At 47.0% G+C, this 17,549-nt stretch overlaps 1 long non-coding RNA gene across 3 annotated transcripts in view; it reads right to left on the reverse strand.

Moving 5' to 3' along the window:
• Window positions 1-17,549, reverse strand: part of LOC102367747 — a 115,025-nt gene that overhangs the window by 65,193 nt on the left and 32,283 nt on the right. For 2 of the 3 annotated variants that reach the window (XR_323105.1, XR_323104.1), the window contains exon 3: window positions 14,755-14,870. This is a non-coding gene — a long non-coding RNA (uncharacterized LOC102367747). Of the gene's footprint in view, window positions 1-14,514; window positions 14,871-17,549 lie in introns of those variants that run through there. The other variant, XR_001357531.1, reaches the window with a different exon arrangement.

A 17,549-nucleotide genomic window follows, 5' to 3' on the forward strand; every position in this document is an offset into this window, starting at 1 on the left:
CATGTCTTCAGACAAATGCCTAGCTGTTGGCAGATGAAACATAACCCGTATGGTGATGTATATACACTGTGTTAATCATAGGGACAATATTAACATAGGTTTGTGTGCACATGGAAAAAGCGTGTCTGCATGTAGCTCATAGCAAGCAGTCACTTATCCACGGATGTCAAAACGTACTACGGTGCCTGGCCAATTCACTGCTTCCATCTCATTGGCGGGAGTTTGGAGATACTATCTGAGTTCGCAGCCCGTTCGCTAAGGGATCGGAGCATGATGTGTCCGGCTGAAGTGCTTTCTCGAGGCAACGCAAGTTTTTTCCTGAGTAACGAGGGAGCAAAACCCAAGTGAAAAAAAAAAATCTTCAGTGCTTAGCTACCAAGGTGATAGCTGCCATAGAAACTCCCCAGCTCAGATGAGATGAAAGGATTTGGCCCTCCAGGCAGATTCGGAACAATTTATACCTGAGTAAGGAGGGAGCAAAACCCAAGTGAAAAAAAAATCTTCAGTGCTTAGCTACCAAGGTGATAGCTGCCATAGAAACTCCCCAGCTCAGATGAGATGAAAGGATTTGGCCCTCCAGGCAGATTCGGAACAATTTATAAACATCACAAATGCAGATGACAAAGCTGACAAGAAACAATTTGAAGACTTCGCCATAGAGACTCAACCCACCCCAGCACCCTGCATTGGCTGCCCTGATACTGTCTCAATACATTCATAGTCCGAGGATGTAAAGACAGGAGAAACCGCTAGATCACCTACTTGGCCCTCATATCTCACAGGCGACGGCACTTTACCCAGTTACCCCTGTACCGAGCTCATTAGTTTATGTTCGACTAAAGCATGGCTTGGGGATTCGCTAAAGGGTATCTTCCGCATCAGCATCCTGCCTTGAACTGTAGGCAGCCAGAGATGGGGGAATCCACGGGGTAGTGTTTTTTTCCCAATGATTAGTTGCCATTAGAAACACGTGCCTTGTTTCTGACTTGGATTTCCCTGGCACCAGCTTTCAGCCATTGGTTCTCGAAATGCCTTTTCCCACTCAATAAAAGCGTTCTTTAGAACCTGGTATTTTCTCCCCAGAAGGCAATCGTACCGAGTGTATCTTCACTTGGATCAGAAAAGCCCATCAAGCTCTTCAGCTCTCACCGCAAGGCATTTTCTTCAGTCCTTGAGTCATTTCTGTGGCTCTTTTCTGCACTTCCTCCAGTTTTTCAACAACCTTTCTAATACGTAGACACTGCAGCAGCCTTCGGCTTTCCAAAATCCGTTCCCTTTTCCTGCTCGCTGCTCCCCTGCTTGTATACCCGAGGGTCGCACTTTGGACACAGCATTGCACTGGTAGCTCCAAGGCAGCTGGTTGTGCATTAGGAGCCCCTGAATCCCTTTCAAGACTCGTTGCTTTCCAGCTTAAAGCCCTGCATTCTTAGGTATGATCTGCATCCCTGGGTCTTAAACTTACAACTTTGCATTTGGCTGTACTATTTAGGAAGGTAATAAGAGGACAGATCATGCTAGACACTCCTGGTGCATATGCTCTCCCTCTAAGGCATCCACTCCTGCCATTATCAGAGACAGGATACTAGGTTACGACCATTGGTCTGATCCAGTATGGCACTTCTTACATCCCTTCTTATGCCCTGACATCTGTGCCCAAAGCTGTAGAGCCAGTTTCTGCCCTCAGTTACATCAATGCAAACCCAAAGAACCACAGGGTGCCTGTACACACCATGGGGTTTAATCCTCATTAAATTAAATAGGTTTATAAAATTTAAACTTGTTTATTTTGGAGTGTCGCATCAGTGTTTGCACACTTTAGCTTTTCAAATGAATTAAGTTCAGTCCTCGGCTGGTGCAGCAGGAGAGCGGGACAGTCCAGCGCTGCCCCCCTGGCCCTGGCCCCCCCCAGCCCATGCCCTGCCATGCAGTTGTGGGAGCAGGGAACCGGCAAATGGCACAAGAAAAAAAAAGTGGAAGCAATTGAAAGGGGTGAACTACAAAAAAAGTTGCAGAGCCATCTGGTGGACAAAGAGGTTCATTTACACGTCCGAGACCCTTTGTGTTCGCATACACTGAATCCATGGACATGACGCTTTAATTCGTGGAGAGCCAAACTAAACTATGTCTGAGGAGTTTGACTTTAGTGCACCAGAAAGACTTTTAAAGCAGCCAGAAAACCTGTTCATGCAAAGAGTCAGGCTGTTGCACCACAAAAAAGGGCAAAAATCGTGGCGTGTACAAACACCCGCAGAGGCCAATGCTGCGGGGCACTTCATCATCATGGTCACATGAGCTTGTATAGAGGCTTTCTTTATGTCAGATAATATGATCTAGTAGGTTAGTCAGAGGTGTAGGTTCTTGTCTCTGATTTGCCACTGTGACCCCATGTTAGACAACGACCTTCCCTGTCCCTCAGTCTCCCCCCTGTAAAATGAGAATAATAAACCCTCTTTCATTTGTCGTTACATTTTCCAGCCAATGTGAGCAGTATAAAATGAGACGCAGGGCGTGATCCTGGTAAACAATGCACCCAGAGCTGGAACTCAAGCTGCGTTCAAGCTGTTTGCCTACGTCTGTGGTTGCAGCTATTTTGTTCACTGAATGTCTCCTGTTTTGAGGTGGCCTGGTTTTCTACGATTCTTGATATCAAGGGATGTCTATACACATGCTCTGATGCATTCTAATTAGAACATGTTGGAGCAGACTCAATTAATTGAGTGTGCTCCCCGTTCTAATTAGACCGCTCTAACATTGCCTCTGCATCACGTGCATACCGCCCCCGCCGCCCCCCGGGGTTTAAAAAATGGCCATTGGGATGCTTTAAAAAAAGCTCATTGAATGGGATGAGCTTTAGTTAAGCACCCTGTGGCCATTTTTAAATGCTCGGGGACTTAGTACATGTGACACTGTGGCATTTTAATTAAAGCAGCTCTCTGAGAACTCTAATTAAAATGCCCCCCTCCTCACCCCTGTGTATGTGTATAGGCACCCAAGCTGCTTATCCTTCCACTATAAAATTCTTGAAGGTATATGGATGACAAGAACTGTATTATGATTATATACTCCTATGTGCATACCCATATACTGGCTCCTGTTGATACCAGTCAGAATATAATTATGGAGAGACAGATTGAAGCAATGCCGCGTTTCATTGAAGCACCACTTTTCATTTGCAATGGGAGTTCCTCTGGTTGGAAGTCAAACCGCACACTGCCACTTGCTAATTGCACTTTTCAGAATCAAAGGCCTTAGCCAAAGGGATAAATATATAAAATTGTCAGGAAGGAAACATTTTCTTCTTGAATTCCAAGTGAAAACTGAACTAATACAGATGCTTTTAAAAATAAAAGCAGCAGAAACGCATATCTGATCCCCTTGGCTAGCAGCAGCTTTTAAAAAAAAAAAAGAAAAGAAAAGAAAGAAAGGATTCTCTTATCAGGCCAGGAGGACTGTTCTAAGTGACTGAAATTACATTAAGAAAATCATGTCCCTGCTTCCTTCTATAATTGTCTCTTGTTGTCTCAACCACTTTTCCAGGTACCTCATTCACCAGAATATTTGTTCAGTCTGTTTTCTGCTGCTTCTCAGATCATCTTGCCAGAGGGGCCATCAAAAAGCATCAGTGAGGCAGCCCATTGTACCCAAATCAATTCATATTCCATATACATCCCGACACTCATACATAACAGTGCCATTCTTCTGCATTGTTAGCACAGAACCCAGCTTCCCGGCAAGAGTTGGGGCATCTGTATTATTTTATGCGTTATGTGTCACAGTCCAGGCATCTGCTTTTAAATAGCAAAACCTCGGCCATTCCTCATTCCTCAGTCACTCTTGGACAGGGAGACAGAAGACAGAGTCATGCACTGTTAACCCCCACTTTCCTGTGGCTGCTGGTGATTTATTACAAGCAACCAGGCATGAGGATAGCAAGGCAAGGAACAAGCAGCATCTTCGCTCCATCCAGCTTAGGGCTGTTTAATAAACCATTTAAAGGGGAAAGGCTGGGGGATCCAGGCTGGGAAAGAGGATGCTGGCATTTTCAATGCCTTCGTTTTATAAGAAAAATGTGTCCGTATCGAGCTCAGCAGGTTGGAAGGACCACGTATCCAGCAAGCATGATTAAAAACCAGCTTCAAAATCTACAAGCCAGATTCTGCTCTCAGCTACAACAGGGAGTAGTACTCACATTGGAGTACATCTCAGTTTCCCCTAGGACAGAAGCGGGCAAGTATTTTGGGTGGAGGGCTGCTTACTGAGTTTGGGCAAGCCATCAAGGGCCGCATGATAGGCAGCCAGGGGCAGATAAATATTAATTTTCTAAATTTTTTAGGGACCCCATAGGCCGGATAGAATGGCCTGGCGGACTGCATCCGGCCTCACATTTTGCCCACCCCTGCTTTAGGGTGACAATCCGGCCCCTAACACACAAGGGCCAGGGACAGAAGTTACACATAAACTGGTTGAAGTGATCAGAAACTGGTTTAAACCTGTAACAGAACGTAAGTTCAGCACACAGAAACTAGTTTCAAAATGGCCAAAACTGGTTTAAGATAACCCTGGCTGAACATAGTATCAGACTTAACTGATTTGGGTCAATCCGGTTTACGCAATGTCTGTCCCAGACCAAGAAGAGGGCTTGGGTGGTTTTGCTGGCGCTCTATTGCTTGGATAAAGATACTTCACTGAATTTTAAAAAAATAATAATTAAAAAGTGCAGGGAACTTTTATAGCATTTTGCAAAAATAACTGTGAAATTTATGGAATGCTGGCTAAATTGAATGAGATTAGGAGGAAAAGGGGCTGGATATTTATACCAATATCCAGAGTTATAATTAATTATAACAAATGTTTTGTAAAGCATATTACATTTCATGCTTCGGGGCTTAAATTACCTACTTCTATTTGAGACCAGGATGCTACTGCTGGATTCTCAGACCTCCAAAGAAGCAGCTGATGCTGGCCACTACGAGGGAAGGGGCAGCGAACTAGTTATACGTCGGCCTGATGCAGTACTTCCACTGTGCCAAGCTGGGATCTCTGCCCAACATTTAAAGCAAGGAAATTGGAGTTAGGACTCCTGGGTAAAATGCATGGCACTAAGTAGTCTCATTTCACAAGTGTCCACGTGAACCTTTTTTCTAATCTTGATTCCTTCCAGTTTATAACCCATAGATTGAACTGGGCTGTCAGTGAGCTTTCGACAGAGTCGCTCCAGAATCACAGCAGCGTAATGGAAAACCGAATTCAACCTCGGGTTGCTTCACCTTTGAGGTTTCAATCAAAACAAAAATCTTGGGCTTGTTTGAAATCGTTGCATAGCCCGAGCTTGCTAAAAACCCACGTGGAGCTCTCCAGTCTTCATCAAGGATCAGGAAGCTTTGAGAATTTGTCCCAATTTTTGAGCTTGCAAGGAAATCCAAAGCTAAGCATTTTGTTCGGTTCGCATTACCCTTACAAAGCCTTAGCATCGCTCTCTTTATGGGGTCTGTTCCCACCTCTAGCTCTCTCCAATTATTTGTCCTCGGGAAAATCTCTTAAAAGTGCCCAGCAAAAGGGAGAAAAAGAGAGAATTCTGTCCTCTTTGCTTTTTATATGGTAAATAAAAGAAACTTTGATTGTAAGTGGGTTTCACCTGCACAGCCTGCAGTCAGGGTTATTACAAAGCACAGCCGCTACCGAGTCGGGATGCCGGCTTGCGTCGAACAGCAATTTACCCCAGGATAAAACCGAGGCGTGGAACAGGCACGCAACGCGGTTACTTTCTTTGGGAGTAAAGTCACTCCATATTTTTTAGGGGGTAACTATGCCCTGGCTGTGAATGATTTAGTACATGGTAGGGCTGTGCGTCATGCATCCGCTTCCTTTTACTATGTAATAAAGCTAATCTACTGTGCAGCGATGTATCATGTGTCTGCGGCACTTGGTACCAACCTACCACGACAGATCTGCCCCTTTCGCTGGAGCGGCAGAGCTCTGTAGTGCGGTGCTGAAGACCCAAGTTCAAGCTTTCTTTTTGATCAGCTATAAAAAAAGGTTACTACAAACCAGATTTTGGCACGGAAACCTGTTTTGTTTTGTTTTTGAAACCTGAATTCCAGCCCCTTGAAATCAGCAGGATTCTCCAGGGTATAAACTACAGCAAAATGTAGCCTGTAATGTGAATGCCCCCTGGTAGACTTGCAATTTCCATGGGTTAATGAAGACTAAACAGCACTGTGCACATCCCCTTCATCACGGATCTTTGGCTATTGGCTGGAGATGATAGACTGGCATTAATGACTCAAGCTCTACTTGTTAAGATTTAATTAGGTACTGACAGCTGTGGATCTGGTCCCATCTGAGACTGCTGAAACAGCTACAAGATGTTAACTCCCGACATATAACAGCCGACAGAAGAGCTTGGCGCTCTTGCTGTGTCTCCCGCTGCTGCCTAAATTGGAGAGGGAGGACAGGGGAGGATGGAGGGGAAGCGGAGAATTTGCAGAGAGAGCTGGGGAAGGGGTGGGTCGGCAGGAAAACCAAGCACACCAGAGTTATCGGGATAACTTAGATGGCTGGGAGCTCACAGAAAGAAAATGGCTTCTTCCTGCTGGACAAACTTGACCAGGAATAAGGTCTGGATCTCCTTTCCTCTGTAGTATCAGTACTGCCTAAGCCACGAGAATTCAGAGCGGAGGCTGCTTTCCCTTCAACAGGCAACAGTATTGACCCAGGCCCGGCCTCTACCGCAAATACGGGCTTGGCACAGAGATTTGCATGTGACCCAGTTAGGAGAAGCAGGGTTTTGTCAGAGGTCCCACCTGGGCTGCTTCCCTGCTCTGCTTTACAAATTAGCTGAGGGCTTGTGAGCGCCGAAATCCTCAGTGTGATTTCCCTGCTGCGCCTTCCTGAACGCAGACATGCGGCTCTACACGTGCTCCGACCCTGACGTGGGAATAGGAGAGCTACCAAGGGACAGACGGGCTTGTGGGCATGCTTTGGACATGCTGAGCCAAAGGTACGATCACACGCAGTCGTGGACACCTGTATCCATGCCAAAATATGTGTAGCACCAGGAATTGCATAGAATCATAACATCACAGAAAATGAGGGTTGAAGGGACCTCAGGGGGTCACATCTAGTGCAACCCCCTGCTTATAGCAGGACCAGCCCCAACTGCACCATCCCAGCCAAATGCACGCGCAAATACACTTCCAGACACTTCCAGTTACGTACAAACATGTGTGCCCACAGAGCAGATGCGGTTGCCCGTGTGCACACACTTGCTCTGTGATGCTCCAAATCTGGCACGAGCCTGGTTTCAAGGTGGCACGAGCAGGTGCTGGTGGCTGGAGAAGGTGGCAGAAATGGTGCACAGGGCGGGCTGCTAGCTGGCCGGGCGCTGCCCCAGCTCAATGGTGCCCAATCCAATGCTTCCCCGAACCCGCCTAGGCTTCCAGTGCCCTGTGCACCATCCCCACCACCTTCTCTGGCCGCCAGCAAGCCCCATTCCTGGGCAGCCCGACATCCTGCCAGCCGCAGGAGCCTGCTGAAAGCAGAAGAGGTGAGGAGCCCAATCCTTTTCTTCTGCAGAGCCTGCCCGCCTCTCCCAGAGCCAGGGGGCCAGCTGGCAGCTGCATTGCTGCAATTTGCAACCTAATCTGTGTCAGGATGTAGTTTAGTTTGCAATGATGCAAACTCATTTAAAACCCCGCAAACTCTTGCAGGTGCACAGTGTGATGCCAATTAAGCCACACACACCAACGTTTTCATTACATGTACATGGAAATGCGTCACGTGTACAAGCGCCCCAAGATTTTGCCTCAAAATATCAGAGCACCTCAACCTCACGTAAGCCCATCTCACAGAAATACTAGAGGGAAAAGCTCATCTGCCTTCCACTACTGAGCACACAAATGCAGCGACATAATGTAAGGGAGACGCAGCTTGAGGCTCCCATGGGGTGTGGAAACCTGCAGCGAGCCCCATGGCCACCCAAGCACAAGGAGAATCTCTAATAGCAGGACAGGGGCTATGACACATAGTCGAGAAGTCCTGGTTCCACCCAACGGAAGACAACAGAGCCATTTAAACGCCAGCCAGTTCATTGCACTGTCTCAGGCCAGCTGTCCTTGGCTGTGCAGGTCTGTCCCCAGTGGCTTGCACACACCAGTTTTCACACCCAGACACACTTGCAGGCAGGCTCTCTCTGTTTATCTTCCTTCAACACCTACTGTTGGTCTCTCTGACTCTTCTCTACCTGAGCTTTTTCCTCCAGAGACATGAATTTGCCTTTATCCCAGATGACGGGGGCGGTTCTTCAGGAAAGGAGCTGTTTCTACCTTTACGTACGTGCAGCCCCTTACACAAGGAGTCCCAGTTCTGATGAGGACATCAGAACACTGCTGTTGGATCAGGCATAATAGTACACTATTGTCTCTGTAACAGCCCAATCCCCACAGTGCACAAAAGCTATTTTAGAGCTCCACAGAGCTAATTTTGCAAAAGTCCCTTCAGAGGCTGAGTGCTTTGCTTGATCACGTGGTGGGATTTTCACCTGAAATGCCCTGCCAGTGCCTGTTCCACGTTCTGGCTGCGGCCACTGCGAAAGGGGACTAGGGAACAAAATGAGCTTGCAGATATCATTCACCCTGTCTGCTTGCCAAATCCAGGGGTAAAGGAAGGCAGCGGCTGGCTCCTGAAACAGGGTCACGAAGGAATCAACAAGCGTCTTTCAAGCTAGTTTGGGTGGGGAAATGAAAGAACCAAGAGCAGGTCCCTGGGAGCTGGGCTGAGGGGGAAACTAGTAAGTGTGCATGAATGCATGCACATGGGCATGCCAGTTATTTATGGCCCCAGTAGCTAGGAGAGCACAGACTAGACCAGACCAAATGGGATCTTCATTATCTAATGTAGGGCTGGGCAAGATGCGGCCCGTGGGCCAGATGTGGCAAGCCGGGCCATTCTATCTGGCCCGCAGGGCCCCTAGAAAATTTAGAAAATTAATATTTATCTGTTCCTGGATGCCTGTCATGCGGCCCTCGATGGCTCGCCAAAACTCAGTAAGTGGCCCTCCGCCCAAAATAATTGCCCGCCCCTGATCTACTGTCTATCAAATGCTTCTTACATCACAGAATTGTTTAGAGGATGAATAGGGTGACCGCGTTTCCTGACTGGCTAAAGGAGCAAGACCATATTCCTTTTAGAGAGACTAAAATAGCCATCAGACAGCAGGAGAGGTCAGTGACCAGCAGGGATGATCAAATTAGCCACTGTGAATAAATTACCCAGCTAGCCTTTTCCATTCGTGAGACACCTGCAGCTCCTAAAAAGGTGCTAAGAATCAGCACTTACGGTAGAGGTGATCTCTTTTAGTAGACCAAGTAGATTTTTGCAAAAAAATAAAAAAATTTAAATAAAAAAAATCTTTAGAAATTTCTAAAGAATTTTTTGGGCAAAAATCTAGCTGGTCTCATAAAAGATATCACCTCTGTCATGTGTTAGGATTCCTTTGGCCTCTAGACCAATATGGCTACAACATGGATACCTAAAAAGGTGCTAGTTATTTGCAAGTGCTGTTACAAATGGATCCTAGCCTGTGCGTTATTTGTAACTTCATATTTGGAGGGGCATGGATGGTCGTCTACTGATATGAATTATTTCTATTCCTGGAGCATTTAGAGGACCCAACTAAGAACAAGGCTCTATTGTGCTAGGCTGCTGCTTCTAAAACTTGACAAGCAAGATGGACAGAGGGCAATAAAGGGGAAATAAGGACAGAAAGAGATGAAGCAACTTGCCCAAGGTCATAGGATATGTCAGTGGCAGAGCTGGGAATAGACCCCTATTCTCTTAGTGTCCAGTTCTGGGCACCGCACTTCAGGAAGGACATGGACAAGCTCAAGAGGGTGCAGAGAAGAGCCACCCCTATGGCATTCGAGGAAGTGTTGGATAGGGGCATGGAGGGTAGGTCCTATGAGGAGAGACTCCAGAAACTGGGTCTGTTCCATCTGAGTAAGAGAAGACTTAGAGATGACTTGTACTTACCTACAAGTACGTCAGGGGTGAGCACTAAGATGTAGGGGAGCAACTTTTCAGGAAAGCGCCCCTCAGGAGGATGCAGACCAATGGGCACAAGCTAATTGAGGACAAATTTAGGCTGGACGGAAGGGAAAACTTCTTTTCCATAAGGGTAACTAGAATCTGGAATACACTCCCAGAAGAGGTGGTGCAGTCGCCATCCTTGGAGTTGTTCAAGAGGAGGCTGGACAAGCACCTTGTTGAGCTCGTTTGAGCCCAAAAACCTCCTGCCCTTGGCAGGGGACTGGACTTGATGATCTTACAGGTCCCTTCTGGTCCTTTGTAGCACGTTTGCACAGCACCCAGTAGACCAGGGCCCTCAGCGTCTAACAGCATGTCTGTACCATGCTGGAAAGGGCCACTGACTTGCACACTAAGCCCACCTCCCATGAACCCCCTGCCTGGACAGGAGGCAGCAATGTCACCCTGGGGGACGTGCCTCACTATTGCTCTCAAGTTCAGTCTGGAGCACTTGAGAGAGGCTAGCAGAGAGGGAGGGATATAACCCCGGGCAGAAATATCACCTCGCTTCTAATGCATATTACTGCACATGTAGACGTGCCCACTGACACGAATCCAGGCCACGAGCGGCTGCAGCTTTAGGCCCTGTGACTAGCTGGGACAGGACAGGTTTCTGGTGGCACTCTCAGGACCCCCGAGCAATGGTGCAGACGTAACCCAATGGCTGCTTCAATCTGTGCATCAAACGCTGGGCCAGAAATGGAGCCGGGAGACAGGACGCGATATTGCCTCCTGGTCTGCGCTCCACAGATGGTTTCATCTGCCAGGCAGATGTTGTCCTTGCTGGGCTGCACAGATGGCAAGAGAAACAGAGGCGGCTTCAGGGAAGGTCTGGAGGTATCTCATGGTCCCCGAATCGCAATGAGGGGTGCAAGGAGGTGGGAGTCACAAAACAAATACATAAAATAACATGAAAATGGCCAGATCTAGGAGAAGACTGCCCGTCTGTCATGTGAGCCAGCTCTCACCCAGGGAGGTGGCCATGGAAAAAAAGGCCCTCTCTCATTTCTGGAAAGAGCCACCAGCTCAAGATTAAGTCCTGACAATCTGACTCATCTCCCAAGGGAGGTAGAGACCCCAGTATGATGCCTTGTACAGACCTTGGCTTTTTCTCATGCTGTGCAGCCAGAATTGCAGCTCGCTTGCTTGTTAAACCATCCTGGTTTCACTCAGTGCTCACTGTTTGGGGGGTTGGGTTTTATTTTTATTTTTTCCCTAGCAAAGGTTGAAAAATTCAATCATTCTCTGTTTCTTCCCTCCAGCTGCAAGAGCCCAGGTAGCAAACAGCTTTGCCCAGGAGACCTGCATGGCCAAGCATTAATTAACTGTTGCCCTGTCTGCTGCAGGGCTCAGCGCTGCCAGAATGCAGCGAACACTCACGTCTCACGACGCACTGTTGAGCCTTTCATGCCAAACCCACAGCAAACTTCCAGCTGTCGCTAACCCGCGCTCACCAAGCCCAACGAGTCACAGGGCCTAAAGCGGCTGCCGCTTATGGCCTGGATTCATGTCAGTGGGCACGTCTACATGTGCAGTAATGTGCATTAGAAAAAGGGCCTTAAAGTTAGTATCTCCAATGGGAGGTACTACAGAAATGTGCATTAGGCTGCCTTAAAGCGCAATAATGAATGTGCACAGTTTTTAAGTGATGCTTAATGCACAGTAGCCTATTTTATTGTGCATTAGTGTAATTGCATGGGTTTTTATATGATTCATAGATTGCTAGGGGCTGGAGGGGACCTTGTAGATCATTGGCTCCAGTCCCCCTGCATTAGGCAGGATGCTTTGATGCACAGTAAAATAGGCTACTGCGCATTAAAGCGCACGTGTAGACATGCCCAGTTTAAAACGGGGCTAGGAATGCAAGGAGTGCAAGGACCCACTCAAGGACAGAGACGGAGAACACAACTTTGCACAGCCCTTATATGCAAGAGAGTCTTATGATACAGCTTTGACCTGCCCTGCAAAAAGCAGGCCATAGGCCTAAACTAAGACATTTAGGCCCAGCTCCACAAAACTACTGATGCATTAACTCCCCACTTAGTACATGCGGCATAAGATCATCACCCAAAGTTGACTTAACTTCGCATACGGTGGCCATCATAGAGGACAGCCCAGTTGTCCTCTATTGATACAAAACCAGATACTTATGTCCTCTATTTTTCTCTCGAAGAGAAAAATAAAGGACATAAAGGTGTTGGGTTTTGCATCAATAGAGGACAGAGTAGCAGAAAACCACAACACCTATGATGGCTACCCTAAGGTCTTCATGCCAGGCCCTTGGAAGACAACTGCTGAATCCATCAAAGCTTGAACCAGGGACATGCTGGCACTCTTATAGCATCTATAGTCAGCTCAGGTCCCACGTCCATGTCCTGGATTGAATTTCTCTGCAAGGTATTGCTCAGGCGGATGCCTAGGCTTAGCCTGCCCACCACCACCATGACTACAGCTCACGGGTCACATCACTACTGCTGTCCAACAAGGTCTGTGCTGCAGAACAGAGAATCTGTGCTAGAGGGGCTGGATGGTGCATACAGACAGGCCACTATCCGGTACCCAAGGTCCATTCCTCACCTTACTGAAGTGCCTGGCTGGACCCACCGAAAGGCTCCAGCTTGGAGGAAAGTTGCTGCATTCCTCCGACACCAGCGGCGGGCAGCACCCTGGCCCCCATGGCCCTGCTCCAAACGGACTCTCGTCCGGCGGCCGATTTGCGGTTGCCTGCAAGCCTCAGCCCACCGTGCCAGGAGGTAAATCATTAGAACTTTTTGTACTTTCAGCAAAAAAAAAAGAGAAGAAGCGAGAAGGAAAAACCCCCACCTTTCTGCTTCCCAGCCTCAGAGCCTGAGACGCACGATGTTAATTATTGGTCCAGGAGCAAGGTAATAAACTGCCAGAGAGCAACAATCGACCTCAGCTGCAGAGCATAAAGGCTTCACTCTGTGTGTGGAATGGAAAGGGCAGCGAATGCCTTTTATTAATAAACCGAGATGCAGTTGTGCAGAAATCTACAGACCTTGAGGCCCCAGCCGCTGACAGCATCTTTGCTTGGCTCCAGTTGCCAAAGCACTGGCTTGGAAATAGGCAGGCTGCCTGCCAAGCACGGGTTCAAATCCTGATGGAGTGATGCCAGGCTTTAGTCTTCCAGATGCATTGGGGTCTTTAAAATATACCACTGAGGAGGCCTTTAAAACACAGGTGATGGGGGAAGGATGGGGAGAGAAAAAAACCTTTTCACTGGAAAATGCAGTTTTGCCAAGCTCAGAATGATTCATGGGAGCACAAGGCTTTGGCCAAATGGTCAGTGAGAGAGAGCTGTTTCGGTTTGCTTCCTTCATTTTGATCAAAATTGAATCATTTTGTTTCATAATATTGAATAGCTTTGCTTCGACTTGTATATTATATTGAAATATTTATCTTAGTGTTATATTTGCCATGCCTTACATTGTAATCCAATATCAAAGCAAACCAAAGTGATTCTACATTAATCAACGTTAAACAACCCAATGGTTCCAAACTGAATTGCTCCAATTTTTGTTCCACGAGAAATGCTGAAAGTTCAGCTTTTGCTTCCGATATGAACCGTTTTTAAATTTGATTCATTTATGTTGAAAATAAATGCCGGTTTCCAACCCTCTGTGCTTTGAATTCAATCTTTGCTGGCGCACTGCATTTGTTTAAACTAGTAGGGGACCCTTAGCATCAATGAAGTCAATACCAAAACTTCCATTGACTTGGATGTCTGGCTGGATTGTGCTGGGACAAAGAAATGTCCCCAGGCCCTGCGTGTCATGCCACAGGCATCCAGCACATGCCGAGGAACCGCGTTAGCAGTGACTGTATTTTAGACGTACTGAATGCAGCTTGCAAACCGCTTTGGGATGAAAAGCACTCTACCAAGTGAAAATTATGCCTTTTGGAGCCCTGTTAACATTCAAGGTTGTTTAGACCCAAGGCTCTGGTTCAACCAAGGGTAGAAGTCCATCTCTTTAATGCTGGGTATCTCTCTCTCCTAGAGCACAGGTCAGCAATATAAAGCCTGAAGGCTGGATCCAGCCCATGGCACCATTGCATCTGGCCCACAGAGCTAAGACTTGGAGGCATTTAGCAGCAGGGGCTTTGCCCACACCATGGCCAGGCAACTGGGGGACGGACGGAGAGCTTTCCCATCCCGCACGGCAGCCAGCCTGCCTTGGACCCGAGCTAGGCGACACCATCCACTGCCGGGAAACATTGCTGAGCACCGTCCTAGAGCAACTGGGTCCTGACTCCTAGCCGAGACCCATGGATCCACTGCAGAGTTACAGCGAGGCGCTAACCCACCGCAGGCTGACATTGGCTTGCTGTTTTAAGTGCTCAAAAGTCCTCCCCACATACTCCTATTATCTTGACAACTGCCATGCCTCATCAGGGTCTGGGGTAGGGTGAACCGTTCAAATTTGGGGCAAGGGGTTTGCAAAAAAGGGACTCGCTAAAAGATTGAATGAAACATCTCATGGGTCTTTGCACAGGTCTCTGGATTAGTACAAAACAACCACAAACCCGACTCCAGGCTCCCGCACAGTTCGGCAGTGGAATTTCAAGTTAAAGTTGTGAAAAAAAGTCTGGATCAAGCCTCAAAACTCTGTGCATCTTTATATAATTTAGGCTTTTTTGTCTGTACGTCACCTTTAAATCCCATAGACGTCGCTTTCAACGGGAGGAAATCCAAAACGGATGAATGCAGCACGTTTCAGAGGAAACCCCATCGAAATTGGGTGAATTTGGGGTTCGTAGTTCATTTGCTGAAAAATATAAAATTTTGGAGTGCGAGAAAATAATTCATGAATTCCGGTGAAATCTGGGGAATCATTTCAGTCAGAAAAATGGGAGCGGGGAGGCCCCTTTTTTTTTTTTTTTTTTTTTTTGACGTTTTTGCAATAGGTTTCAAACGTTTGATTCAAATAACGTGCCAGTTCAGAAAAATTGCCAAAACGTAACTTTATAAAGAACTAAAAAAAAACCCGACATAAAAAGCAAATGCAACCTTTCAGTCGTGCGCCAGCAAAACACTTCATTAGCCCCAACGTTAAATTTTATTCTTTTGTCAAAACAAAAGAAAATCTCATTCCAGGTCAACCCTCGACAACTTTTTTTTAATCACCCAGAAAACTGCAAAATCAACTGTTCGTGCGGCGCTAGCGTGCACGCTGCATTCGCCCATGGAGACCTTTTGTCTCTTGTCTGACAATGACAAGGCAAATCAGAAAAATACAAAATTAGATTCCCCCTAGTACAATAACTCCTTTAACATTTGAAGAAAATGAGCCAAGTTATGGCAGTGTGACTCCACTGAAGAAATTTACTTAATCAACCACTTTGATTGAGCCAGATGGATAAAATTAAAGCTACCCAGGAAGAGCCACACATGCTTTTCTTCCTTTGCAACCAATATATCAACTCAACCTTCCTGCATAGATTATGGCGCACAAATCTTCATGCTCCTGTAGCCCAGAAATAAAAAGTAATGGCACAGAATTAATATAAATATTGGGGGAAATTACATTTAGCAGCAGTTAAGATGAAGACTTGATACAACACAAACTCTTTCATGCTTATCAGACGTGCTGGTCCTAAAACGCGGGGAAAAAAGCATTAGTCAGGACTGACAAAATCATGGGACAAAGAAATCGTGAGATTTTTTTTTTTTTTTTTTTTTTTTTTTTTTTTAAATCAAGGAGATCAAATAATAGGGATCTGGGGGTATGTTTTCCTAGTTCTGAATACCCCCATCGTGCATTTGGAACAAGTGCAGCATTGACAATTCCCATACATTTATTATAATAAAATTAATCAAATTCTCAAAGGCCAAGTCCTCAGATGGCATAAATTAGCATCACTCCAATGACTTTCATGAAGCACAGAGGATTGATCTCAGCTGAGGCTCTCACTCATGTATCATTTTCTTCAGTGTAAAATGTTGATGGTGGGGAGACCAGAGGATCCTAGAAATTCAGGATTTTCAAACACGTTTGATTTTTCCCCATGTACGATATGACTACTGCAACACTCATTCCCTCCTCGGTTTTGAGAGGACAGGGCCAAAACTAAGTGCAGTCTTTCCCCCAAAACGTTTGGATCATCACAATATCTCAAAAATGAAGAACTGCCTCATGCTTTTCTCCCGTCTTTCCCTTCAAGCATCTCCTTTCAACTCCCATCTCCACCCGGCTCCTGTCGAGACAGGTCTTTGCTCATTGTTCGTCTCATCCCAAAATCCTCCTCTAGATTTGGTCCTAATCTTCAAGAAAGAGCTCGGTCACATAACGGGCAAAGATGGTTTTCCAGGGATGGGCCTGAACCCAAATGCCCATGCACACCTGCCACGAGAGGCATGCGAATCAAGCCGGACCTTCATCCGATCTCTTCTTCATCGTCAGCCGTGCAGATCTTATGCACGTTGTAGCCATCGCTCGTTTTAATGGTGTAAACGGCCCTTCTGGGACTGTCTTCACCATCTTGAACATCCCACAGCCGCTAGGATGCACGTGGCCATGCTGATCATAAAGCCAAATCCTGAAAAGTGGAAGGAAAAGCAGGACTAAAAACACAAGAGCCTGGTAGCATGTACCACAGTCTCAAATGCTCTCCAGTAAGGGATTGTGATGATGGTTGAATGGCACCAGCATGAAAACAACTCTCCATCCCGAACGCAAAACCATTTTCAGGTCTGTGCAACACGGCTGCTTGCTACAGATGGAAAGTACTATAATCTGTTGGGTCATTTCTTTGCCTCCAATTACTACATTCACCAGCTCCGCTCAACTGACAGCGTTCCCGGTGGCAGCCCGGTACCTCGCTATATGCAAAGGTCCTCAGCATCAAAAGGATAGCTGTTCTTCTGAGCAAAACACCCGAGGAGTTGCTGGCCTTTGGTGGATCGCATGAATTTTCTCAATCAAGTAGCGGCCACCCATATTTTGGGACCGAAGCATGCAGCGTTAAATGTTATGGCAGCGGAGACATGGTGGCAAACCGCACGACTAAAGCCCTCTGCTGCGGTTACATCAAAGGGGATGAGCAAGCAAAATGGAAACCTGTGGACAGGCTGCAGACCGAGAGCTGGCAAGGAGCTCTGCAGACAAACGCTGGCTGGACTACGATGCGTCTGCTGGGGCAAGTATAAACCCGATCGGCCACCCGAAAGGCATCAGTGCGACTTCCCCGGAGCCTTCCCAAATGACGACAGCCACATCCAGCTGCTTCTTAGGGTTTCGGCAAACAACTTCCTTCGTGTCACCGTGCTGGTCTGGGGGCTCCCAGAGTTTGCACTTCTCTTCCTAACTGCTGTTGGGACAGTGCCCATGCACTCGAGGGGAGTTATTCACTATAGGACACGAGTAAGTGCACCCTTTCTGTTAACAGCGCTCTCGCTGCAAACTGCGGGTCCTCACGTGGGGTGCAGACATGGATCCTGGAAAACA

Source organism: Alligator sinensis, unplaced genomic scaffold, assembly GCF_000455745.1.
Source record: "Alligator sinensis unplaced genomic scaffold, ASM45574v1 scaffold1295_1, whole genome shotgun sequence".
In the NCBI taxonomy this organism is placed as follows: Eukaryota; Metazoa; Chordata; order Crocodylia; family Alligatoridae; genus Alligator; species Alligator sinensis.